The sequence below is a fragment of the Globicephala melas genome, chromosome 2 (assembly GCF_963455315.2).
Source record: "Globicephala melas chromosome 2, mGloMel1.2, whole genome shotgun sequence".
NCBI classification, from domain to species: domain Eukaryota; kingdom Metazoa; phylum Chordata; class Mammalia; order Artiodactyla; family Delphinidae; genus Globicephala; species Globicephala melas.
In genome coordinates, this window is record NC_083315.2 from 38,469,888 (window position 1) to 38,496,475 (window position 26,588).

A 26,588-nucleotide genomic window follows, 5' to 3' on the forward strand; every position below is an offset into this window, starting at 1 on the left:
ATAAGAACCTGCTGTATAAAAAAATAAATAAAATAAAATTCAAAAATTAAAAAAATAAATAAAATTAAAAAAATAAAAGAGAAAAAATAGTTCTTCCCTTCCCATAGATGTATTTATATGAATTAATTATTTCCATGCTTATATCTATAAATACAAAAAAGAGGAATAAAACCTACCTTGAACCAAAAAAGAAAAAAGGAAAAAAAAAACAGAACCCACCAGTTATACAGAGAAAAACCCTATCAGGGCACTTGCTCCAGTGGTAAACAATTCTGAAGTTGGTCAGAGGTGGGGAATCGTCTCCCATGCAGCCAGCAGCCCCCCTGCAAGGAGCGTCCTCATTGCAGAGCTGGGGGACCATGCCGAGGCGTCTGTGAGTAAACGTGAGCTGAGCCCCAGGCCAGCTGCTACTGAACTGTTCCCACTCTTCCCAGGTAAAACACCTGAATGTGTGCAAGGACTTGAAAGCCTAGAAGAAGGGCCGTGGAGCCACACCAGCCACAGCACACAGGCCGACTTGGTGCTTGCAGGCCAGCCAGGATGGTCCTGGCCCCGGGCGCTCTTCTGGAAGCTTTCCATTTCCCTGAGGTACCCCTCCCGTCCCGGCCCCCACTGCTTTTTTCCTTCCTCACCTCTGCCCGGGGAGAAATTCCAGCGGCAGGTATAGGTGACACATCCTCTTCTTTAGGAGGTGGCAGCCTGGCAACTCCTGCAGAAAGTCCAGCAGAGCCCCACTCACACCGGGCCACCCAAAAAGCCATGGCCCCTCACCCCCTCCCACCAGCACAGCCCCGAGACTGCTGACGGAGCAGAGACTATGGCGTCAGGCACAGCTGCAGGGGCTCTTGCTGCCTGGAGCGGTGCTTATATTGACCTCAACCCAGGCACACCTGGGGAGGGCTGGCCGGCAGGGTCAGGCTGCCCAGGTCAGCCAATCCTCACCCTTCAGGGGCTCACAGTTGCAGAAAATGGACCTTGCTAAACTGGCCAGTTCCAAGGAACAGGTATGGGCTCCTGAGAGTCAGGATAGACAAGGGACTGCAGCTCCGGCTTGTTTTCTAATCATTTTATCTGACCCATGAGTGGGAGACAACTTCAAGAAGACCCTCTTCTAATGAGAGGAACCCAGGAGTCAGGGAGAGGAGAGGTGGTGGGTGGAGACAGAGGCCTGGTGCCCCGGCTGCAGTGGAAGTCTCTGGAACACCAGGCAGAGGGAGGCTGCACAGAGTGATGCCCAGGGTCACAGACCTGTCGGAGCTGCTGTTAGTTCAAGTCCTGCTCTGCGGTGCTCTTTGTCATCTCTGAGCGACAGGTGAGCTGGGGGTGCTCTGCAATGAGGGCTATGTGCACGGTTCCTGTGTGCCCAGCCCTGCCGGAGTACCTGCCCAGGGGAGCTCCGTATCCTGGGAGGGGCCTGAACGCGAGAGCCCCATGGGCTGCTGGGTAGCTGCACAGGTGAGCTCCATACCCTGGGAGGGGCCTGAACACGAGAGTCCCGTGGGCTACTGGGGATCTGCCCAGGTGAGCCCCATATCCTGGGAGGGGCCTAACCACTAGAGCCCCGTGGGCTGCTGAGGACCTGCCCAGGTGAACCCAATATCCTGGGAGGGGCTTCACCATGAGAGCCCCACGGGCTGCGGGGGACCTGCCCAGATGAGCTCCATATCCTGGGATTGGCCTGACCACGAGAGCCCCGTGGGCTGCTGGGGATGTGGTAAAGGATGTCAGGACAGTCAGTGAAGCCACCGAGGATATACATCCAGTAGTTCCTAATTCCTACACCCTGCTGGTCATTCTACCATCCACCAGGACATGGTACTCTGTATTAGACTTAGATGATGCCTACTTCTGTATTCCATTAGTCCCAGAGTCACAAGAAATTTGGCTTGTGAGTGGCAGGACTCAACATACAACAAAAACAATACTGCTGGCTGTCCTGCCCCAAGGGTTCAAAAATTCCCACACCATCTTTGGGGAAACGTTAGCTAAAGACCTAAAAGTTCTACCTCTGGAAAAGGGAACCCTCCTTCAATATGCAGATGACATTCTGATCGCCAGCCCTACTAAGGAGGCCTCTGAACTACCCAGCCAATAAAGGATAGAAGGTGTCCAAGAAAAAGGCTCAAATATCACAGACTAAGGTGACCTGCCTGGACTTCATTCTCACAGAAGGTCGGAGAAGCCCATCCCAGGAAAAGGAAGAAGCCATTTGCAGCCTTACCCCTTCTAAAACTAGAAGACAGCTTAGGGGTTCCTGGGGAGGCCGGGGTTTGCTGCATCTGGATCCCTAACTACAGTCTAATAGCTGGGCCTCTATATGAAACACTGAAAGGAAAAGATGATGATCCTTTCGAAAAGAATCCAGAAGCGGCCTTTCAAGAATGGAAAGAGCAGTTAATTCAGATCCTTGCCCTGGAACTCCCAAATTTAGCTAAACCCTTTGACCTTTACATTCCGGGTCGAAGGTGAATCGCCCTTGGAGTATTAGTGTAAAAACTGGGACCACCTGAAATGGAACAATGCAAGAATGCCCTCCAGGTAGGATAAACTACGGTCATCAAGGGCTTGGCCCACTGCCCCATCTGGCCAGGATATTGGGGGTATCTAAAAACCTGGAAATCAGCAGCCCACAAGGCCAGCTCCCTCCTAAGGGAAAAGGACCCCACATGGTGATCCTAACCACCCACCATGCCCTGAAGTTGCAGGGGTCACTCCGTGGGCACACTGACCTCGAGTGAGGAGGCTCTCTCATCAGGAAATACAGTTTCTACTTCTCTGTTTATTCTCCACATCCTGTAGTAAGTTAAGTTTCAATGAAAGATAAATCTACACGGCGAAAAAGAAAAGAAAACTTACATATGTTGATAAGATCATTCTGACAGGTTTTACCACATATGTCAGTGTTTCTGGCGATAGACACAAGCCAGAGCTCCCTACTCTGACATTTTCACTGATGTCATTCCCCTTGATCCTCAATTTGAAAGTGGAGAAAAATGTTTTCTGTGTTTTCTTCTTTAAGAAATTAAATAAAGAATGCTTTCTAGACATGATCCTCTAATGATTTTCAGTCAGTGGTCATCAAGAGAGGAAAAGCACAGAATCTCATCCCCACAGAAGGGTGACATTCAGTCAGGTAAGAAAATTCTCCCCAAAATCAGAGCTTCATCTTTAACATGCAATCAGAGGCTTTCACAGGTCCTTCATCACTCTGCACTCAGCCCTACCATATGGGATTGGCTCTGAGAATCTCACATCAGATGACTGACAAACATGTCATAGTACACTGATCTAGTACCAGATCCTGCCTCTCTTAATGATCTCCCGCAGGGATATTGCAATATTCTAGGATATTTCCTGGAGCCCTCTACTCTATACAGGTACACTTCCAAGTAGAAACAGAAGCTTTGATTCTCACTGGGACCCCTGCTCTGTCCAACCAACCTCTCTAGAAATATGATGTTCTAATCTCTCCTGATTAGAACATTTCAAGGTCTCTCCCTGTGCTAATTTAGTAAAGGTAAAAGAGAAACAAGAAAGAGCAAACTATGCAGGGAGCAATATATAAGATTCTTTACTTAATGTATTTATCTGATATACCCAAATATTGAGAAATATAGATTCATTTCATAATGGTCAAGAAAAGAGGAGGAGGAACCTCCATGTCAACAGTATATATAAAATGCAATCAATATTGCATAAGCTCCAGCTTAAGCTTAGCTACGAGGTACTAACTCTTCTCATAAAGAAGCAATAGTTCTCCATCACTTGAAGCACACTGAGGACTCAGACATCTGGACACTGAGGGTGTAGTCTCCTTACTCGAATTCTGTACCTGCATCATAGAGCAATGGAATATTCCCAAAGAATTATTAAGGATGAGGTGGGGAGCTGAAATAAAAAAAGATGAATCCACAGTCTGTCCTACCATCTGTTCTGCTGGATATTACCCCATCTTGGCCCAATATGATCTTCCCACTTTTCTCTGGGCCTCCCTACTTTCCACCTCCATCCTCTCATTATAGCTTACCTACACTTGGAAACAACTCTAGTTTTTCCACTGATCTTTATCAACAAGCAATCCAAAGAGCAACTGTGTATATAACTCCTTAGAAACCTCAGGTCTGACTCAGGAATACATGACCTTCGAAATCCGAAGTTTTCCTAATTCCCTTTATTATTTTTTTTTTCTAATTTCCATGTAATTACACTCTCAGGACCTCCACTGTTCTCAGGTTCATCCTCCCAGCAAAATCTGTCAACCTAGACATAGACTTAAGTACCACCCTCTAATTATCTCCTAGGGAATCCAGTCTTTAAAAAAGCTTCAGCAAGCCTTATGGACTTTATTAAAGACTCTTTAAGATAACCCATGGGAGATAGCAGTACACCCACAGAGTAATTTTATTTTTCATTTTTATAAAGTCTCTTCTGGGGCTTCCCTGGTGGTGCAGTGGTTGAGAGTCCGCCTGCCGATGCAGGGGACATGGGTTCACGCCCCAGTCCGGGAAGATCCCGCATGCCGCGGAGCGGCTGGGCCCGTGAGCCATGGACACTGAGCCTGCGCGTCCGGAGCCTGTGCTCCGCGGTGGGAGAGGCCACAGCAGTGAGAGGCCTGTGTACCGCAATAAAAAAAAAAAAAAAAAAAAAAAGTCTCTTCTGGCCAATGAAGACTCTCAGCTCTTCTTCTTCAACATATGCAGTGTCTCACCCTTCTGATTACTCTCTGCTCTATCCCAGGGCCACTCCCTTTCCTGATATTACATTCTTTCCCAATTTTGTATGTTAGTAAAATCAAATAACATAAAATATAACATGCTAATTATTATAAAGTGCACCGTTCAGTGATATTAAATACATTCATATTATTGGGCGATGAAAATCACCATTTATCTTTCTAATTCTTTTCTACATTTTAAAACTGTAACTCTATATCCTTTAAAGATAACTTTCCCTTTTGGTCCATAACCACATGAAAAGCATCACTACCCTGCCAATTTCTATGGTTTTGACTACACTAAGTATCCCATATAATTGAAATAAGTAGTTGTATAGTTATGACTCACTAAAAGTCACAAAAATGGCATTTTGGTAGCTAAATTTCCTCAAGATTCATCCATGTTGTAGCATATTCCTGTATCTTTTCCTTCTTAACACTGAATAATATTGTATTATATGGGTACACCACACTTTGCTTATCCCGGAACTAGTGGATGAACACTTAGGTTGCTTTCATATTTTAGCTACTGTGATTATTACTGCTCTAAACACTGGAGTACAAATATTTCTTTAAGACCCTGATTTCAATTCCTTTGGATATACCTCATAGTAAAATTCCTGGATCATGTAGTAATTCTATTTTTCAATATCTGAAAAATTGCCATAATGTTTTTCAAAGCAGCTGCATCATTCTACATTCCCACTGACATAGCACAATGCTTCCAACTCCCTCACATCCTCACCAATACTTGTTTTCTGCTTGTGTATGTGTGTGTGTTCTTGTGTGTGTATGCATGCACACAAATATATAAACACGCATTTAGTGATATGGAGCATCTATTCAAGTGCTTGGTCATTTGTACATATTTTTGAAGAACCATCGATTCAAGTCTTTTATCCATTTTTGAATCAGTGTGTTTGCTTTTTGTTGAGTTGTACGAGTTCTCTGTATATTCTGAATAGAAATATCTTGTCAGATAGATGGCTTTCAAATATTTTCTCCCATCTTGTGGGTTGCCATCTTATTCTGTTTACATTTCTTTGATACACATTTTTTTAAATTATGTACTGCAAATTGTTTATTTTTTTGTTAGCTGTACCTTTGTTGTTCCTTCGTTGCATATTGAGGAAAACACTGCCAAATCCAATGTCATGAAGCTCTTGTCCTGTGTCTTCTTCTAAGACTTTTTATTTTATTAGGTCTTATATTTAGTTTCTTGATACGTTTTCATTAATTTGTGCATATGATGTTAGGTAAGGGTCCATCTTCCTTCTTTTGCATGTTGACAACAAGACTTCTCAGCACCATTTGTTGAAAATACTATCCTTTCTACTTTGAAAAGTCGTGGAAACTTGTCAAAAATCATTTGGCCATATATCAGGGTTTATTTCTGGGTGTTCTATTCTATTCTATTCGTCTTGAATAAGGGAGAAAATAGTATAACCTATCCAGGTTGATGAAGAACATAAAGAAAGACCAGGACTGAGAATTAGGAGGGCAATATAAAACAGCAGGGAGTAAAAGACAGTGTGAGAGAAGATCTTGTATTTGCAAGTTCATGGAAATATGATCATGTTAAACCACTAAACGCCTGAATTTGAACAATACAGTAAATGTGCTAGCAAGAAACATAACAGTTACCCATCTCTGGGAAATACAGTATGGGCATAAAGATAAACTACACACAAATATATTAAAAAGGGAAGGGTTTTCATGGTGTGAGAATATTGTGGGATTTGAAATACAATTTATTTCTGTTCTACCATTGTCTCTAAAATTTATCAAAGTGTATATACAAGCAATTCCAATTCTGGTAATGTGCTTGACAGGTTTATATATGAACTTCAGCAGACCAGTAAATATACATTCATAGTAGGACTGTTCCCTAATCCAAAAAACAAAACACAAAAACTGGAAAGACTAGAGTTCACTTTGTCAACACACGTACAGATGCAGTGATGGTTAACGGTCCAAAAACAGAAGGTGAGCATGGGTGCAAGAGGTTAATCCCCAGGCTGGGGTGGGGTGCAGAGTTTGAGGGTAACACAGGTAGAAAAGGCTTTTGTCCTATCCTTGATTTGTGAGGTATGGAAATTCACAGGTCACTACCTTCATTTCAAAATGAATGTATGCACTATTCAATTTTTTAAAACAGGAGAAGTAAACATGAGTGATAATAAATTTCAAACTGTCGCTAATCAAATAAGATTCTAAGAAAAATTAAATAATATGATTTAAGAATCAAGTGGAGAGATTGTCCAAGATGGTAGCATTCAAACACCCAGAGCTTGATGCCTCTCATGGGCACACCAAAGTCACAACTGTTTACAGAACAGCAATTGATGAAAAAGGCCGGGACCTACCATAAAAGATGTTTTACAGCTAAAGACATAAGGAAGGCACCTCGGCAAGACAGGAAGGAAGGGCAAAATCTCAATAGAGTCAAGACCCATAGCACCAGGTGGGTGGCCCACAAATGGGAGAATAATTACAGTTCCTGAGGTGCTCCCAGGTAGCAAGCGGTATGAACCCAACATCAGGCTCCCAAGCCCAGGGATCCTGTGCTGGAAAGAAGAGTTCCTAGAAAGTTGGGCTTTGAAGACCAGTAGTGCTTATTTTCCAGAGAGCCAGAGGGTTGTGGGAAGTACAGATTCCACCTTAAAAGATGCTCACAGGGCTTCCCTGGTGGCGCAGTGGTTGAGAGTCCGCCTGCCGATGCAGGGGACACGGGTTCGTGCCCCGGTCCGGGAAGATCCCACATGCCGCGAAGCGGCTGGGCCTGTGAGCCATGGCCGCTGAGCGTGCGCGTCTGGAGCCTGTGCTCCGCAACGGGAGAGGCCACAACGGTGAGAGGCCTGCGTATCGCAAAAAAAAAAAAAAAAAAAGATGCTCACAAAATCCCACATGACCCAAGAATCAGAACAGAAGCAGTCATTTGAAAGGATTCTGTGTCACACCTACCTCCTGATCTTGGAGAGTCTCCCAGAGAGGCAAGGAGGCAACTACAGCACAGCCTCAGGGACATAGACACTGGCAGCAGCCATTTGGGGGAGTTCCTTCTACCACGTGGCCACAGGTACCAGCAAGCATAATTTCAGAATCCTCCCTCTATCTTTTTAGCGTCAGGACCTAGCCCTACCCATTTCCACCAGGCTAGAGACACAAGTACTAGGATGCTGCAGGCCAAGCAACTAACTGAGCAGGGGCATAGCCCCATCCACCAGCAAACAGGCTGCCTTCAGACCCTCTCAATGCACACCTGCCCCTGTTCATGGGCCCAGCCACCAAAAGCCCCAGGACCAGCCTCCACACCTCAGTGGACAGGCACCAGCCCCAGAGTCCCTGGCCCCTCTGACAAGTGAGCCTGCTCTGGCCTTGGAATCAGCCTAACCGTCGGCAGGTGATTACTGCACAGGGACTGGATGGAGCTTGGACCTACCCAACAGCAAACCTGCTCTAGCAGTGGGATCAGCCTCATACACCAACAGGCACACACCAGCTCCAGGAATACCACAGCCCAACTGCCTGTGTGACCAGAACACTCACTTGCAGGCCAGAAGCAGCCATAGACTCAGCTGGGTCCTGACCCTGCCCATCAGAATGCCAACACAAGATTAGGGATACCCCAGACCCTGCAGATAGCTGTGTCAGGAACAGTGATCCAACACCAACTCTGCGACTCCTGGGCTCTGCAGCCAGAACTCAGGACCTGTGTCTTCCTCCCAGTAGCCAGCATAGCCCCAGAACCAGTGACTGCGCAGTAGCCCTGATATCACCTGGACTGCAATTCTACCCATAAGTAAACCAGCACTAGGTTTGGTGTCCCCGAGAGTTGTGCAGCCAGCTGCCTTATGATTTAGCCTCACCAAGCAGCACAGACAGCCTCTATACTAGGCAGAGTCTGGCAAACAAGCACTCGGAGGGCAGCCAAGCCTACCAGACCACCCACAGTAGTCAGCCCACCACAACAGAAGAGCCCAAGCAGCCCACATAGGGGGTACACCTAGAACATATAGCTCTGGTGACCAGGGGACAGTGGGCTGCTGGGACACATAGGACCCCTCCTACAAAAGGCCACTTCTCCAAGGTCAGGAAATGTAACGAGCCTACTACATACATAGCAATAAAAACAGCAAGTTAAGAAAAATGAGGTGACACAGAAACATGATCCAAATGAAGGAACAAGATAAGAACTCAGAAGAAGATCTAAGTGAAGTGGAGATAGCCAATCTCCTCAACAAAGAGTTCAAGGTAATGACTATAAAGATGATCAAAGAACTCAGGAGAAGAACCGACGACCAGAGCAAGAAGTTAGAATGTTTGAAAAAAGAGTTAGACCATTAAAGAACAACAAAACAGAGATGAGGAATACAATAACTGAAATGAAAAATACACTAAAAGGAAACTACTGTAGACTAAATGATAGAGGAATGAATCAGAAAACTTAAGGACAGAGTACTGGCAATCACTGAAGATGAACGGTAAAACAATAGATTAAAATGAAATGAGGAAAGTTGAACAGACTTGTGAAACAACATCAAGTGTACTAATATTTGCATTATACTGGTCCCAGAAGCAAAAAGGAAAGAGAAAGCAGTGTAGAACATACCTGAAGACATAAGAGCTGAAAACTTCCATAACCTGGGAAAGAAAACAGACATCCAAGTCCAGTAAACACAGTAAGGCCAAAACAGGATCAACCCAAAGAGGACCACACCAAGACTCATTGTAATTAAAATGGCAAACAAATAAAGATAAAAAGACACTATTAAAAGGAGCAAAGGAAAAGCAACAAGTTACAAACATGGGAACTTGCATAAAGTTATCAGCTGACTTTTCAGGATAACCTCTGCATGCCAGAAGGGAGTGACATGGTGTATTTAAAGTCATGAAAGGGAAAAGCCTATAACCAAAAATACTCTACCCAGCAAGGCTCTCCTTCAGATTTGACGGTGAGATCTAAAGTTTTACAGAGAAGCAAAACTAAAAGAGCTCAGCATCGCCAAACCAGCTTTATGAGAAATCTTAAAGGGGCTTTTCTAAGTGAAAAAGAAAAGGCCACGACTGAAACATAAAAATTAGGAAAGGAAACTTACTAAACGAAAAACCTCATTGGATAAGGCAAATATTCAACAAAGGCAGTAAATCAACCATGTACATAGCTAATGGGAAGGATGAAAGAAAACAGTAATAAAATCATCTATATTCACAATAAGAAGTTCAGGGACACACAAAACAAGTAGATGTAAAATATAAGGTCAAATTCAGTAACTGTTGGGGAGCAGAGTAACAATGCAGGGTTGTTAGTGTCCATGTGAAATTAAGAGCTCAGCAACTTAAATAATCACACACACACACACACACACACACACACACACACACACACAAAACTGAAAGAAATCCAAACATAATATTATAGATAGTCCTCACATCACAGATGAAGGGAATAAAAGGGAAGAAAGGAACACTGAAGAAATTAAAGAGGGATTCTAAAAATACCCAAGACAAATGAAAACGAACACACAATGATCCAAAATCTATGGGACACAGCCAACGCAGTTCACAGGGGGAAGCTATAGTGATACAAGCTTATTCTTAGGAAACAAGAAAAATATCAAATAAACAACCTAACGTTACACTTGAAGGAATTAGAAAAAGAAGAAAAAACAAAACTCAAAGCTGTCAGAAAGAAAAAAATTAAGAAAACAATACCATATGCAATCACACTGAAAAGAGTAAGATACCTAGGAACAAACACACCTAAGCAGGTAAAAGACTTGTACTCAGAAATCTATCAGCCATTGGTGAAAGAAGTTGAAGGCAACAGAAAAAGATGGGAAAATATAGCAGGTGCATGGACTGGAACAATTAATACAGTTAAAATAAACATACTACCAAAGACAATCTACAGATTTAATGCAATCCCTATCAGAATACCAAAGCATTTTCACAGAACTTGAAAAAGTAATTTTAAAATTTGTATAGAAACACAAAGACCCCAAATAGCCAAAGAACCTTGAGAAAGAACAGACCTGGAGGCATCACGCGCCTTGACTTCAGATTATACTGCAAAGCGACAGTAATCAAAGAGAATCGTACCGGAGCAAAAACAGACACAAAGATCACTGGAATAGAATATAGATCCCAGAAATAAGCCCACACACTTGTATTTAATTGATTTATGACAAAGCAGGCAATACGGAGAAAAAACTGTCTCTTCAATAAGTGGTACTGGGAAAACTGGTCAGCTACATGGAAAAGAATAAAATTAGAGTATTTTAGTACACCATATATAAAATAAATGCAAAACTGAATAAAGACCTAAATGTAGGACCATAAAACCCCTAGAGGAAAATACAGAACATTCTTCAACATAAATGATAGCAACAGTTTTAGGTTCAGTCTACTAAGGCAAATGAAACAAAAGCAAAAATAAACAAATGGGACCTCACTAAACTTAAAAGATCTTGCACAGCAAAGGAAACCAAAGACAAAATGAAAAGACAACCTGCTGAAGGAGAGACAATATTTGCACATGATAAGAGGTTAACATCAAAAAGGTGACCAAGCAAGGGTTCACATCTAAACTACAGAAACAGCACATACAACTCAATATCAGGACAACACCCAAAATCTTTTTTAAAAAATTGAGAGGACCTAAATAGACATTTTTCCAAGGAAAAAATATAGATAGACAGCCAGAACTCACAAAGATGCTAGACATAGCTAATGAGCAATAAAATGCAAGTCATAACTATGAGATATATCACATCAGTCTTGTCAGAATGGCTGTCATCAAAAAGCTCACAAATAACAAAGGTTAGTGAGGATGTGGAGAAAGGGAAACTCTTGTACATTCTTGATGTGAATGTGAAGTAGTGCAGCTATTGTGGAAAGCAGAATGGAGGTTTCACAAAAAACTAAAAATAGAACTACCATAATATCCAGCAATTTCACTCTTGGGTATATCAGAAGAAAACAAAAACACTATTTCAAAAAAATAAATGCACACCAATGTTCATAACAGTGTATTTGCCATAGCCATGATATAGAGTCAAACTAAGTGTTCATCAATAGGTTAGGGGATAAAAAAGATTTTTTATGATGACTTCAGCAAAAAATGAAATTTTGCCATTTGCAAGAACATGGATGGACTTGGAGGGTATTATGCTTAGTAAAATAAGCCACAGAGAAAACAAGCATGGTAGGTTATCACTTACATGTGGCATCTAAAAAATTGAATACAAAAAAAAAATAGACTCACAGATTAAAGAACAGGCTAGTGGTTACCAGCAGGGAGAGACAGGGTGGAAGAGCAAAATAGTGGTAGGAGATTCTGAGGTATAATGCACTATGTATAAAATCAATAATTTACAGTGATGTACTGTATAGCATGGGGAATAGAGCCACTCTTTTATAATAAGTATAAATGGAGAAGAACCTAAACATTTATGAATCACTATGTTGTACCTCTGAAACTAATATAATAATGTAAATTAACTATAGATCAATCAAATATAAAGTAAGAAACAAAAAAGGGGAGACACCGATTATTAGATAGAAATCAATTAACACAAGTTTTGGAAATCAAGGAATTAAAAAACAACATGTAAGACACAACATTGGCATTTAAAGTGTACAATTCATTTAAAAGAAATCATTTAAGTGGTGAAAAATGGTACCCATTCTCACAATTTTGTATATCTAGGATAAATTATTATCTACAAAAATATGTTACAAATATTCACTCAAAAAGAAAGAGAAAATTTGGATTAACCCATTTTAGTATACAAATTTAATATCAAAGTCTCTATGTAAAATTGATTTGAATAAGTTCTGTTAGCCACTTCTAGTTTCTTTGTGATGTAAAATCTTTTAAAGCATAAAAATCAGCCTTTCTACATTATTCCATTAGACATACATAGAAGTTAAGAAATGAGAAGACAGAACAATCAACCAGGAAGGTGAATTTACTGAGAAACAGTCATTCCTTCTCCCTCCTTTTCTTTTCCTCCTTTTCCAGGTCTCTTTCGGTTCCAATCAAGAGAAGTCTTGAGAGTTCTGAGACTATTTCTTTGAGGGCTTCAAATCACCATACCTACATCCTCTGCCACAACTACACACACAGTAACAAAAATAAACCTCTGCTATCTACTCATGTACGAGGGATACATGCAAAATAAACTCCTACATAGAGACCAACAGGTGAATTTGTCCTTCCATTATAGTAAATTCCACACATTATGAGGCAGAAGCGGTTATGTGAGCTTTTCCTTGAAGGCAAAAAACTTGCATTCATTTCAAGTACCTGGTGATCATAGGGTACAGCCAGGGAAGGTGCCATCCCCCTTGGTGGGGGGAGGGGGGGCGGTGGCGGTGAATGGGTTCCCGCAACAATGCACCTCCTGATGTACAGATTCAGGAGAAACAAAGGGCGGTCACACCACAGTCAGCCTGTCAGACTGTCGGGCCACTGGGCAACCCGACCAGCCTGGAAGTGCCCCATCAGTTGCTGAAAGCAAACTCTGTGCCCCATGAGAAGCCAGGCAATTTGCGCGAGAGAGTCAGAGGAGACCGGTAATCAACTCCTCCTCTCTGCTCACCTCCTTGGGGTTACAGCAACCCCATCTCCAAACCCAAATCTGACCCTGGAGTGCCAAACTGGGAGTGGCAGGTGGTCTCTGCCGGTGCTTCAGCGCCCTCTGGAGGGCGTCTGCTCTAATGGCAACTCTCAGCCCTTCCTCCTCCTCCTTCCCTAGTCCTGGGGGCTGCCTTGGCCTCCTGCAGCTGCTGGCCTGATTTCATTCTTCTTTTTTCTCCAATTACAATGAGGCGTCTTACAGAGGTTTGGACTCTTGAAGAAGGAAGATCTTTTAGTCAATACACCTTAACAGTGAGAAGTTGGTTTCAAGAATGAACCCGAAATACTGTATTTTTCTCCTGATGATTCCAAGGAGAGACAGCTCAAGTTTTCTAAATCATAAGAAAAACCAAGGTAGATATGATATTCTGAGCCAGAGATGAAAAAGCAGTTTTTAGCACCCCCTCCTCATGTCATATGGCCGGGATTTAAATCAATCAACTGCCACTGGTTTTTAAAGCACATGACTCAACTTTAAATCAATCAGCTGCTTCCCTGTAACTCACATGACTTGGTTTTGAATAGTAAGGAATGCAGAGGCTTTAAAAATGATGCTCTGAACAATAAATGGAAAAACAACATTTTAGAAAATTTTTTTCTTTTCGAATGGACCATTCATTGCATACAGAATAAAGGATTCTCTTGTGGATTTCTTGAAATGTAAACACGTACAATGTCTCTGTTGGCTTGATTGACTTAGTTTTTTGGGGTTCTTTTTTGTTGTTGCTAACATCTTTATTGGAGTATAATTGCTTTAACATGTTGTGTTAGCTTCTGCTGTATAACAAAATGAATCAGGTATTTGTATACATATATCCCCATATCCCCGCCCCTCCCTCCCACCCTCCCTATCCCATCCTTCTAGGTGGTCACAAAGCACTGAGCTGATCTCCCTGTGCTATATGCAGCTCCTTCCCACTAGCTATCTGTTTCATCTTTGGTAGCGTATATATGTCTATGCCACTCTCTCACTTCATCCCAGCTTACCCTTTCCCCTCCCTGTGTCCTCAAGTCTGTTCTCTACATCTGCGTCTTTATTCCTCTGCATCAACTCCTGCTAGGGATGGATACTTCCTTTTATGCTCAGGGAAATCCCCTAGTTTGAATATGATTTGAGTTTGATCCTGTGAAACCATCAGAACTTCCCACCAGAGATAAATGAGGAGATTCTGGCTTTTATTAGTATGCACGGTGAACACGGGTGTCCTGGCTGTACTTGTCAACCCTCCTGTTTTATCCACCTATTTTTAATCCACCTTCCTCCCTGTGAGTACCTTTGACCGACCCTGAGCTCAGACTCCTGACCTATTACAGTGACTTTGTCAGTCTTTCTTTAAAAATGGACAGGTAATAAAATGAATTTAACCTAGAAGCAGCAGCTCAGTAAGGGAAATAAAATCACCAGAAGTTATCTAATCACAGCCACAGCCATCCAGGGCTCTGTCTTATCTGCTGGGTCATAAGAATGAGACCTTCCTAAACTTGAAGGGCATCCAATCAAATAAGTAAAGGTGTTGCTCACCTCTGGCTCTTGGAGGGATTGCTAGGCAGTCTATCCAGTGTATACTAACTGAAAAACACTGTTATGGTTTTGAAACACCTATGTTCCAGGAAAGATTTTTGGGGTGCATGGGGAAGGTTTCTTTTTGACATCAAGCAAAATATAAATCACCAAGCTCTTTGAGCACAGGGGTTCTTAAGAGGGCAGTAGAAGGAAGGAATGGGCAGAAAAGACAATCTCCTCTGAAGTGAAGGTCACTTTTCCAAAAGAGTAGGATTTAGTCTCAGTTTATGGAAAACACTTTTAAATAGCTGGGACAGGTCCAAACTGCAGTTTAGGGAATGAGGGCTTCAAAAGAACAGTGCTTTAAAAGTCCTGACAAGGCAGCAAGAGGATGAAGAGTTGGTTTTGCATAGTTCTGAACACAGGAGTAAAGAAGCAGAGGCATCTCTGACTAAAAGGCCCTGAGATCCTACGGCAGCAATGGGTCAGTTGCAGGGGGCAGGGGGTGTGGGGGGCGATATTTCTCTCTCAATGTCTCCCAGGGCAGCCAACCTTCCCTACCCCACCCCCCTACTCCCTGCACCCTTCCACCCTCCACTGTTGGGTCCCCGGGGACAGCACTTCTTAAGCTGGAGCGCTCAGGCACCATCTCTGCAGTCTGGATTCTTCCTGGAGCCTAGCAAGTTCTGGGACAGGAAGCCAGGTCTGCAAGGCCGCTGGGGTACAGTTGGACCTGGAGGCCTGGAGGGGAACTGGAGCCCTGAAGCCCACCCACATCCTTGAAGCCCAGGGAGGAACACATCCTCCTAACAGTACTTCTCAGGGCTCAGTGTGTTCCCCACCCGACGGTGATCCATACTCACTTGAGGCAGCAAGGACTGCCTCTAACTGGCCCCTTCGATTCCGCCTTAAGGGTCCTCGCACATGTGTGATAGCGCAAGCCCCGGATGAATTCAGTCAGCTGAGGCCAGTGTTGCCGGGGTCCCTCCAGTCCCATCCCCCAGCCCCTCCCTCTGGGACTGTATCTAATAGAAGAAAGAGCACAGAGGAATTGGCTGAATCAAGGGACCTGGGAGCCTGGGTATGAATTTGAAGACCGAGAACCTAAAGTGCAATTACATATTATTGGAAACTCTTGTGGGGTGTGTGGGGTGAGGTTAGGAGGCTGAGAGGCTGAGTCCCACCTGGTGAGTCCAGCCCCAGGATACCACACAGCCCCACCCCTTTCCCTGATATCAGACAAGGGGTGCCTCAACTACAGCCGGCATTCTGCACTTCCCCCTCCCTGATTCTCCTCCAGAAGAGCAGGTGGCCCCCCTCTGAGGGCAGGGGCAAGACAACGGACCAAGTCCCCCTGCACTAAGGCGCTACTGGAAGCTCTTCCTGAACAGCAGTGCTGGCTTGGAACGAACCCGTGCACCGCCAAAGTTGGTCTTGTCCTGCAGCTGAGGGATGCAGGCTTTAAGTCAGCTGCCTTGGCTTTCAATCTATCAGCCCCCCCACCGCTTTAAGTCAGGTGACCCGACTTTAAATCACTGTGTGCCCCTCAAGCCTGCAACTTCAAAAGTTGGGAACTTCACTTTAATTCCAGCACCAAACATAGCTGAATGCACACTGTAGTCACCCCCAAGCCTGGCTTAGAGGCAGGATATAAAGTAAGGGGATGGGCGTGCACACATGGTGATGAGGGTGTACTTCATGTACCAGAACGGTCTAGGCACTCTGGGGTACAGCAAGCAGTGCACGATACAGCAGCTCCCTGGCAAAGCTGGTGATGCACAGGGAGAGCCGGCACACGCAGGAGTGCAGAGGTTCCAGGGCGTGAGCTGGGGCACAGCCAGCCGGGAGGGTGTGAAAGCGGAGGATCTGAGCCTTCTTGAGACAGGCAGACACAGAGGATGGATGAGAAACAAAGACCAGATGAAATATGGGTTTGAAAAACACACGCTGCTCTTCTAATTCGGGTGGGGGCACCCCAGATTTGAGTCTTCTTACTCCCCAGTACCTAGTGCTTTGGCATTTGCCCAATTACTTATAAAATTTACTGATAATATCTAACCCATAGAATACTGCATTTGTAGTGGTATTGCATGTTAATGTTTCTATAGTGGAATAAACTTTTCTACAAGAAAAATGTACACTATCTGAAATAAATTAAAACCCCTCTTTATAAAGTACTATATCGGACTTCCCTGGCACAGTGGTTAAGAATCTGCCTGCCAACGCAGGGGACATGGGTTTGAGCCCTGGTCAGGGAAGATCCCACATGCCGCGGAGCAGCTAAGCCCATGCGCCACAACTACTGAGCCTGCAGGCCACAATTACTGAAGCCCGAGCGCCTAGAGCCGGTGCTCCACAACAAGCACAGTAAGAGAAGCCACCGCAATGAGAAGCCCGCGCACTGCGACAAAGAGTAGACCCCACTCGCCGCAACTAGAGAAAGCCCGCACGTAGCAACGAAGACCCAACGCAGCCAAAAATAAATAAATAATATATTTTTTTAAGTACTATATCCTTCTGTACAACTTCTCTGGGAAGAACAAAGAGATGGCGTGGGAGAGTGAGAAAGACCAATATTTAGTGCACATCTCTCATGCAGGTGCTCTGCTGGCTCAGATAGATTTATCCCCACTTTACAAAGGAGGAAATAATCTCAGAGAGGTTTAGTAATTTACGCAAAGCCAAACAGCCATTGAGTGGCAGAACCAAGATCTGAACCAAGTGTGTTACCTTCAAAGCCTAAGTCCTCATCACAACAAAACTCAATTAATATTTACATTTATCAAATTATATTGCAACCTGGGGAGTTCTTGGCACAATCCTGAATAAGACTGAGAAAGAAAGAAATAGCATTGTTCCTACAGTCAACCAAAATTTTTGGAGCGGTTGCTAGATGCCTGGCCCTTTTTGGGGTTCAGCAGTGATGAAGACAGGAAGAATCCTGCTTTCATGAACCATGTAGTGGGGAGGAGAGAGGGGTGCAACTTGGGTGAGGGATTTCAACTTGCTGGGCCTCTGTTTTCTCATCTGGAAAATGGGACAGGTGTTCCTCATTTTGTGGGATTGTCCAGCCCTCACATTCTGATTCCATAAGAAGCATTTGTTTTCCTGTTTCTTTAAAATTCATTCAGGCCATCAGCCGTGATGAATGTTGTTAGCTGCTCCCCAAATCACTCTATTCCCACCCTTTTCCTGTGATCAGGTCTTTCCCAAAACATGACTCACAATCAATCAAGTCACAGAACCTAAGGGGCACCCAGGAGAAAAATTCCAACCCTTGCTTCCCAGGAGCTCTGCGGTCTACCTGCCAGGTAAACTTAACTCACCTGGCACAAGATGGCCATCCCTGGTTTCACATCAACATGATCTCAGGCACAAACCTCCTTGTTTTTCCATTTTGTCTTTAAGTTACTTGTTGAAACAACTGCACAAATATGACAAAGATATAAAATCAGGCATCTTCTGCCCCCAGTGCCTACTAATAAGTGATTTTCTGCCACTTTAATGATAAAGGTAGAACATTTCAACATTCTGCTGCCCTTATTATTTGTCATTTTTGTTGATATTTCTATTGAATACATCTTTCAATATTTTAACAATGGAACATTTATTTAGGTTGTTCCAGACCCAGCCTTGAGTGGTAAAGGTTTTGTTGTTATATTTCTATTATGTTTCCTTTAAAAATCATTATCCTATTTAACTGGATTAAGACAATTCTATAGGCATTTATCTTATGATATTGATGAAATTAATACATAGAGGGCAGTAGTACAAGTTGATTGGACTTGAGAACCTCTATTAGCACAGTTAAGTATAAATATTATCTATATGTAAACCAAAGTACATGCTGAGTGAAATTCTCCGACTCTTTTTCACTGTCTGCCCCTCAAGCCTGTGAGAAATGGAATATTTCTTGCTATCTCAGTAAACAAAGGATGTCACAGTCATCAGCACTTGCAGCCCTCCAATGTGAGCCGGCGGGCCCTGAGGATCTCAGGTTATGCAAATACAGAATGCAGGCCCCAGAGAGCTGAGGTGCATATCAAAGGAAGGATTTCAGTGAGCCCAGACTCTTGCATCTTCCCATACAAAGAAAAGCGCTACATTCCTCACCTTGGGAGAGCTGGTTTTCCTTAGTTAACAATCACCTTTTGATGTTCCCCATTACCTGCGCCAGTCCCCTGCCCTGTCCCCTCTCCCCGGTACTTTAGCTCAGGGAGGAAGGAGCGCAGAGGGACTCGGCTGAATAAGGGACCTGCGATCCTCGGGAGGAGTTTTCAGCCGCTTTCTCCGCAGTCGGGAGGAGGGGCGCTGACGCTGCAGCCGGACCCTGCGCCTCCCTCGCCCCGTTTCCCCTCAGGACGCTCAGGCCGACCCCCTCCCCACGCCCCCCAGGCCCCACGAGCCAGGCCGAGGGCAGGGGCGAGAGGAGGGACCGAAGTTCCCCGGGATCAGACGCTGGGGGCCGCTCTTTCTACACAGCAGCGGCGGGTGGCAGCGAACCCCTTCCCCTCAGAAGCTGGTCTTGCGCTGCCGCCCGGGAACCGGACCAGGCGGAGGTTCGGCGCCCACTTACCCGGCCCGCCGTCCCCACGTCTGTCGCGGCTTCGGCCGCCGATCCGGGGCAGTTCCGTGACGGCGGAGGGAAGAGACTCCGAGCCGGGAATTCCAGCTCTGCGGAAACGTGGGCTCCGTTCTGGGCGCAGGGGCTGGGACCGCTCTGCCCCGAGGCCTTCCGGGAGGAAGGGGGGCGCCGGGGGAGGGAGTCGCCAGGAGCGCAGGGCCCCGTCGGGGGTCCTGGAGGGGCGGCCGGCCTGAGGGCCCCGCCCACTGTGGCCGCAGCCCAGGCCTTTTTCCTGGAATCCTACACAAAAAAAGTTAGAAAGATACACGGTCTATAATAAATATTCTCAGGTGATTGTTGCTGCTGTGCTTACTAACCTATTAAAGGTGTAAAATCCATAAAACACTTTATGTTCAAAATTAAATATGAATTTTTACCTTTCTAATTATGTCTCTGCTATTCACAATTGTCGTTAATGAATCAGAGACTGTGGCATCACTAGTTAAAAATGAGCTTGTTAAAAAAATAGAACTCAGGCCCACCGGAGCTACTGAATCACAATCTGCACTTTTACAATCTCCCCAGTGTACTTGTGTACCCATGAATAGTTGAAACGTACATTTCTACCTCGACATGTCTTTTCTGTCTGAGAAATACACACATTTTATCCAGTTTGATATAAATAAAACACTCAAAAATGCATATGCCTGTGTTGAAACCATCATTTTATCATTTCTTTTCCAGATAAGTATAGTCTCTATACTGGTTTTGTGGATCACATGCCATACTCTTTTCTTTTCTTTTAATAAATTTCTTTATTTATTTTTGGCTGTGTTGGGTCTTCCTTTCTGTGCGAGGGCTTTCTCTAGTTGCAGCGAGCAGGGGACACTCTTCTTCGTGGTGCGCGAGCCTCTCACTGTCGCGTTCTCTCTTGTTGCAGAGCACAGGCTCCAGACGCGCAGGCTCAGTAGTTGTGGCTCACGGGCCCAGTTGCCCCGTGGCATGTGGGGTCTTCCCAGACCAGGTCTCGAAACCGTGTCCCCTTCATTGGCAGGCAGATTCTCAACCACTGCGCCACCAGGAAATCCCCATACTCTTTTCTTGTGGTTAGAAATAAGGTAGAGAAAGTTACTTTGTAAAAAAAAAATATATATATATATATATATATATATATATATATATATTACTGGATAATTGAAGACACTCTTCTAAATTAAAACCAGTTCTCTTAACTTGCTATTTTCTTCTTGGGTCACATTATGAACTCTTCCCGTGGCCACGTGGCATGTGTACTTTTAATTTCAGGGACTGCTGACATTACAGGACATAGCCATAGATTTCTCTCAAGAGGGGTGACAACGCCTGGACCAAGATCATTGGGAATTGTACAGGGATGTGATGTTAGAGAAGTATAGGAACCTGCTCTCCTTGGGTGAGGATACCTTCCTTCCAGAATTCCTTATCCAACCACAGGGTTTAGAGTCCTTCATTTGTAGAATGTCTCCTGGAATCTTCTGCTTCCTACAATAGGGTTTCAGATTGCAACGTTTCAGGAAAGATTGGGAGTTTGTGGGTATAATTTATCTTATTCTTTTAAAATTGCAGCCTCCCTTTTAATATACTTTGTAACTGCTTGGGATGTGTCTATATGAACTGTGTACTATATGCTTCTGTTATAGTCCTTACAATATTTTATTGTCTTATTTTCTGTAACAATTTTCCATGGATTCTTTGGGCTTAAGGTATATTAAAAGGGAGACTGCGATTCTGGGACTTCCCTGGTGATGCAGTAGTTAAGAATTTGCCTGCCAATGCAACTAGAGAAAAGTCGCACGCAGCAACGAAGACCCAACACAGATTAAAAAATAAATAAATAAGTAGTAGGTTTCTCTTTTTTCCACACCCTCTGAAGCATTTCTTGTTCGTAGACATTGTGATGATGGCTATTCTGAATGGTTCCAGGTGATACTTCTTTGTATATCTGATTTGCATTTGTCTAACATAAAGCAATGGTGAGCATCTCCATATGTGTTTTTTTTTTTTCTTTGAACAGTGTGAGTAAAATTTACCCCTTGAAAAAGGGTTATTGAAAGGTTGCCTGGTTTTGAACTCTATTTCGATTATCTACCCCAGGACATTTTTTGAGAGCTGTTGTCATTTACAGCTCCCCAGGCATTGTGAATATGAAGTGCCTATAAGGTCCAGTTTTAGAGTTGTCATGGGAAACAGAAGGTGGCAGGATTTCTACCGTCCCTCTCTGGTTACTGACACAACCTTAGATGTAGGGAAAGTCCTGTTCCTGGATTTTAAATTAGAGTGGAATGTGCCTGACCAAACACGTAAGGGCTTCTGTCCCATTCCTTCTTCCCCCTTAAACTTCATCCCCCGAACAAGTATAAATACCTACAAAATCACCTGTTGAGGGTGCTGTCGTGCAGAGAGGGAGGACCCTAATGAAGGAGTCGGGAGGTTGGAACCCAAACACCAGGATATGTTGAGACCAGGTGATTTTGCAAATGTCATCCAGCCCAGAGAGTCCACCATCCTTTGGGTGTCAGAGGGTTGGTTTAGTAGTATGAGGGCACACTTAGATCTGGAGATTGTGATCCCATGCAGGGGGAACAGGTACTACAAGTTCAAGGGGTCGAAGTAGCTGGCATATCCTCCTGAGGTCCTCAGGAGGACCAAATTGGGTCTGTGTCCAGGGATGTGACACTAGCACGTTCACCGTGACTAAATGAATTTAGTGATCATTTTTCTTTTCTGTAATTTAATTTTAAATTTATAATGGAGTATAGTTGATTTACCATGTTGTGTTTTTGATATACACCAACATGATTCATTTATAAAGAGATGACTATATATTCTTTTTAGAATTATTTTCCCATTGAGGTTACTAAAGGGTGTTGAGAAGAGTTCCAAGTGCTCTACAGCAGGTCCATGTTGATTACAAGTTTTCCCTCTGTAAATATGTATATACTAACTCCAACCTCATGATTTATGTCTCCAACACAGCTTTCCAGTTTGGTAACCATAGGTTTGTGTTCTAAGTCTGGGACTCTGCTACTGTGTTGTAAGATAATACCTTTGTATCAATTGTTAGATTCCACTGATAAGTAATATCATATGATACTTATCATTGTCTGATTTATGACACTTAGTATGAATGTATCTATGTCCTTCCGAGTGGCTGCAAATGGCCTTGTTTCATTCATTTCATGGCTGAGTAATATTCCATTGTACATATCTACCATAATTTCTTTAGCCAGTCTTCCTTCCAAGGACGTTTAGGTAGTTTCCAAGTAGAGGCTCTTGTAAACAGGGCTGCATAAATTTTGGAGTGCCTGGGTCCTGTCAATTTACGTTTTTTCGAAGATACAGGCCCAGGAGTGGAAGCGCCATATGCTCTGAATCTCTGTTTTCAGATTTTTAAGGAATCACCACCCACTTCTCCAGAGTAGCTGTTAGCAATTTACATTCCCTCTATCAGCTTGTCAGGGTTCCCTTTTCTCCACACCCTGTCCTGCATTTCAGGTTTTACACTTTGTGAGGTTGGCCATCCTGACTGGTGCGAAGTGATACCGCTTTGTAGTATTAATTTACATTGCCCACCTGTTTTGTTGGGCAAATATGGAGTAAGGGTTTTTCCTGAATATATTAAGGAATAATGCATATGGCCTTTTTGGCCAGCTGCATCATTGGCGATGTTCAGCAGCTTTGCATGTGCTTTAATGGCGAGTGCAAACTACCTCTTGAAATCCCTTTCCTGCAATTCTGCCTTGCTTGCAAGGCCTTTACGAATACTTGGCTCAAGAAATGACTCCATTAGAGGTGTCAATTACAACCCTGCATGTTTGTGAATTGCAGCGCCCCTGAGCACCAGTTTTCAACTTGTTGTTTAGGGAAGCAGCCACAAAGGGGCAGGATTTCTACCGACCCATTCCGGTTACTGGAGCACCTGAAGGATAGGGAAATTCTTATTCCAGATTAGGAAACTAGAGTGGCATATGCCTGTCCAAACATCTAGGGCTTGTGTCTCATTCCATCCCCCACTTCCCCATCTTCAGCCTTAAAATTCCAAGCTGTGCAAAACCGGCTGTTGAGTGTGCTGCCTTCCCAAAGTGGGGAGACTCTAAGGAAAGGAGCTGGAGGGGGGAACCCAAATACCAGGAGAAGTGGAGATGAGGTGATTTTTCGAAACTCTTCCCAAACAGACGGTGTAGCATCCTCTGGATGTCCCATTCATGTTTAAGCTGTAGGAAGGGTCCCCTGCACCTGGAGATATGGAACCCATGGGGACCAGGCAGTATTACTCTGAAAGTGCTGCATTTGCTGTCCCATCCCCACCAAGCCTCTCAGACCCACGAGTGTAGAGCCTTAGGTCCCATCCAGCTGTGTGGCTAGACGTCGTCAGTCCAGGTTGCATCACAGCCCTTGAACAAATTTTGTAAGAATTTCTCTCTCTCACACTGTCTTTTTGTTGTTGTTGTTATTTAATTTTATAATGGTGTATAGCTGATTTTCAATACTGTATTTCTTCCTGCTCTACATCTATTCACTTGATTCACTTAAAGAGAGACATCAATAAATTCTTTTACAGATTCTGACCAGTCTTATATATCCTTTTCCGGTGACAACAGTGTGCTGAGTCCGGCTCTTTGAGCTATACAGTAGGTCCTGTCAATTACCTATTTTGTTTATGGAACAGTATCTATGCTAATTTCAACCTCCTTGATTATGCATCACCCTACCCCATCTTTCTCCTTTAGCAGCCAGAAGTGTGTCTTCTAAAAGTGTGACTCTGTTTCTGTTTTGTAATTGAGTTCATGTGTAGCCATTTTTAGATACCATCTATAAGTGATACCTTATGATAAGTCTCTTTTTATGTTTGACTTATGTCACTTAGAATGATCGTACCTAAGTCTCCAGGAGTTGCTGCAACTGGCCTTATTTCATTGATTTAATGGCTGAGTAATATTCCATTGTACATAAGTACCACATCTTCTTTATCCATTTTTTCCTTCCAAGGACATGTAAGTTGTAGCAAAGTCGAGGAATTTCTAAACAGAGCAGCCCTAAACTTTGGGGTGCCTGTGTCCTGTCGATTTTTGTTTTTCCTAAGATATACACCCAGGACTGGAAGTGCCCTATGCTCTGTAGCTCTGTTTTTTTAGATGTTTTAGGAAACACCATACACTTCTCCAGAGTGGCCACTGGCAGTTTACATCCCGCCCATCAGGTAACAATGCTCCCTTTTCTCCATGGCCTGTCCTGCATTTCTGGTTTTTACACTTTTTCAGGATGGAAACTTTGACCGATTTGAAGTGAGACTTCTTTGTAGTGCTGATTTGATTGCCCACTTGTTTGGTTGGCCAAAAAGGGCGTATGTGTTTTTCCTGAATATATTCAGGAAAAAACGCATACGCCCTTTTTGGCCAACTGCATCATTGTCGAAGTTCTGCCGCTTTTCCTGTGCTTTAAAGGCGAGTCCCATCTACCTCTTGAAAACTGTTTCCTGCAATTCTGCATTGCTTTGAAATCCTCTTCGTTGCCCTACCTCAATATATTTTTGCACGATAGTTATCTTTTATAACCCTGCAGGTTTGTGAATTGCAGTGCCCCTGAGCTCCATTTTTCAACTCGCTTTTTTGGGAGCTGGCCGCAAAACCGCAGGATTGCTTCAGGCCCTATTCTGGTTCTGGGGCGGCAGGCTGAGCCTTTGGTTAATTCTTCTTCCTGATGTGAAATTAGAGTGACATGTGCCTGTCCAAACACTTAGAGCTAGTCTCTCATTGGTTAAATAGCAAATTTTATTTAAAATTTAAATAGCAAATTTTCCTTAAAAGAGCAATTTTACTTCATTATTTCTTAAGATTTCCTTGCTGTGGGGATCACCTCCTCGGAGCACTCCCCATCCACCCAACCTGCCACTGGGTGAAGAACTCATGCTTCACCCCAGGACTGGAGTGAGTGGCAGCATTTGGGGGATGGGGTCCTTCCCCTGCCTCTCCCCCAGAGCTCAGCTTGCCTGACCCCTCTGGCCCTGGTGACACAAGGATGCTGAGTTCTGAACATCCTGGCTGGGAGTAAGAGACGAAGAAGGCTTGTGATGCGTTTCTGACCACCAGTTACTGTAAGGGGCTTCTGGTCTCAATGCACAGGAGCACAGAGGTACACGCGCACACACTCAGCATGCATGCCAACACACACCTTTAAAAAGAGGCCCCAGGAGCTGGTAGGGCTCCTTTAAGAGCTAGGGTACCAGATACTGGGCATTGGGGTGGGGTGCACCTCCGCTTTCCTAAGGCTGGGCCATTGCCTAGGATTTGGCTGAGGTGATGGTGGGCAGGCTGGAGGGATGGGGCGTGGTGGGGGAGAGACTGAGGGAGGGGTGCCTTGAGAGGGTGCTTTGGGTGAGGAGGGAAATCTGCTTGGCAGCGTCTGAGCTATGGGCAAATTTGGGGCGATTAGGATCTGTGGATTTTTTGGGTTTTCTTACTTTTATCTTTAAAAGGTTTAAAAACTAACATTATAGATGTGGTAGAAGGGACAAAGCTTCTCTCCGTGATTGACAACAGGGGCTGATGGGGACCAGAAGCTCCAGGAAGTTTTTTTTTAATTATGCACATTTATATAGATGCCATTATTCATGAGTCCCAGAGAAGCAGGAAGCAGCAGCAGGAAGCAACTGGCACACAGAAACACACGTGTGTGCACCACACGCAGTCACTGCAGTTTCTTTCACTATGGAAGCAGCAGTCTCCACCCCATTCAAACCACTCCACCAAAAATAAAATGAAAAGGAACTTTCCTTCAGAATAAGGCCACCCAGTAATTTGTGACCTCTTAACCGGAAAAAAAACAAAAAAGATAACATCAGCTATAAGGCTGGCAGTGACCAATTTTTTTGTCCCCGCAGAGGCAGGACATGCTGTTTTGAACACTGAGGCAGGAGGGCCACATCACTGCCCCTCACAAACACTGCAGACGGTTGTCTTCAAGTCGGTGCAGTTCTCTGCCAGCTCCTACTTGGATACACAGATAGTAGTTGGGGTGGAAGGCATTCATCCCTCTCTTCCTCTAAGATGGCCTCTAGGCAGTGGGTTTAAGTAAGCCTGCAAAAATTCTGGAGCCAATCTCAGGTGGGGCTGAGCACCAGGTG

At 44.1% G+C, this 26,588-nt stretch overlaps 1 long non-coding RNA gene across 1 annotated transcript in view; it reads right to left on the reverse strand.

The window, feature by feature from the left end:
• Positions 1-19,586, reverse strand: part of LOC132593299 (uncharacterized) — a 75,922-nt gene extending 56,336 nt beyond the window's left edge. The window contains exon 1 of the long non-coding RNA XR_009562754.1: positions 19,439-19,586. This is a non-coding gene — a long non-coding RNA (uncharacterized lncRNA). The remainder of the gene's footprint in view (positions 1-19,438) is intronic.
• Between the last annotated feature and the right edge of the window lie 7,002 nt (positions 19,587-26,588).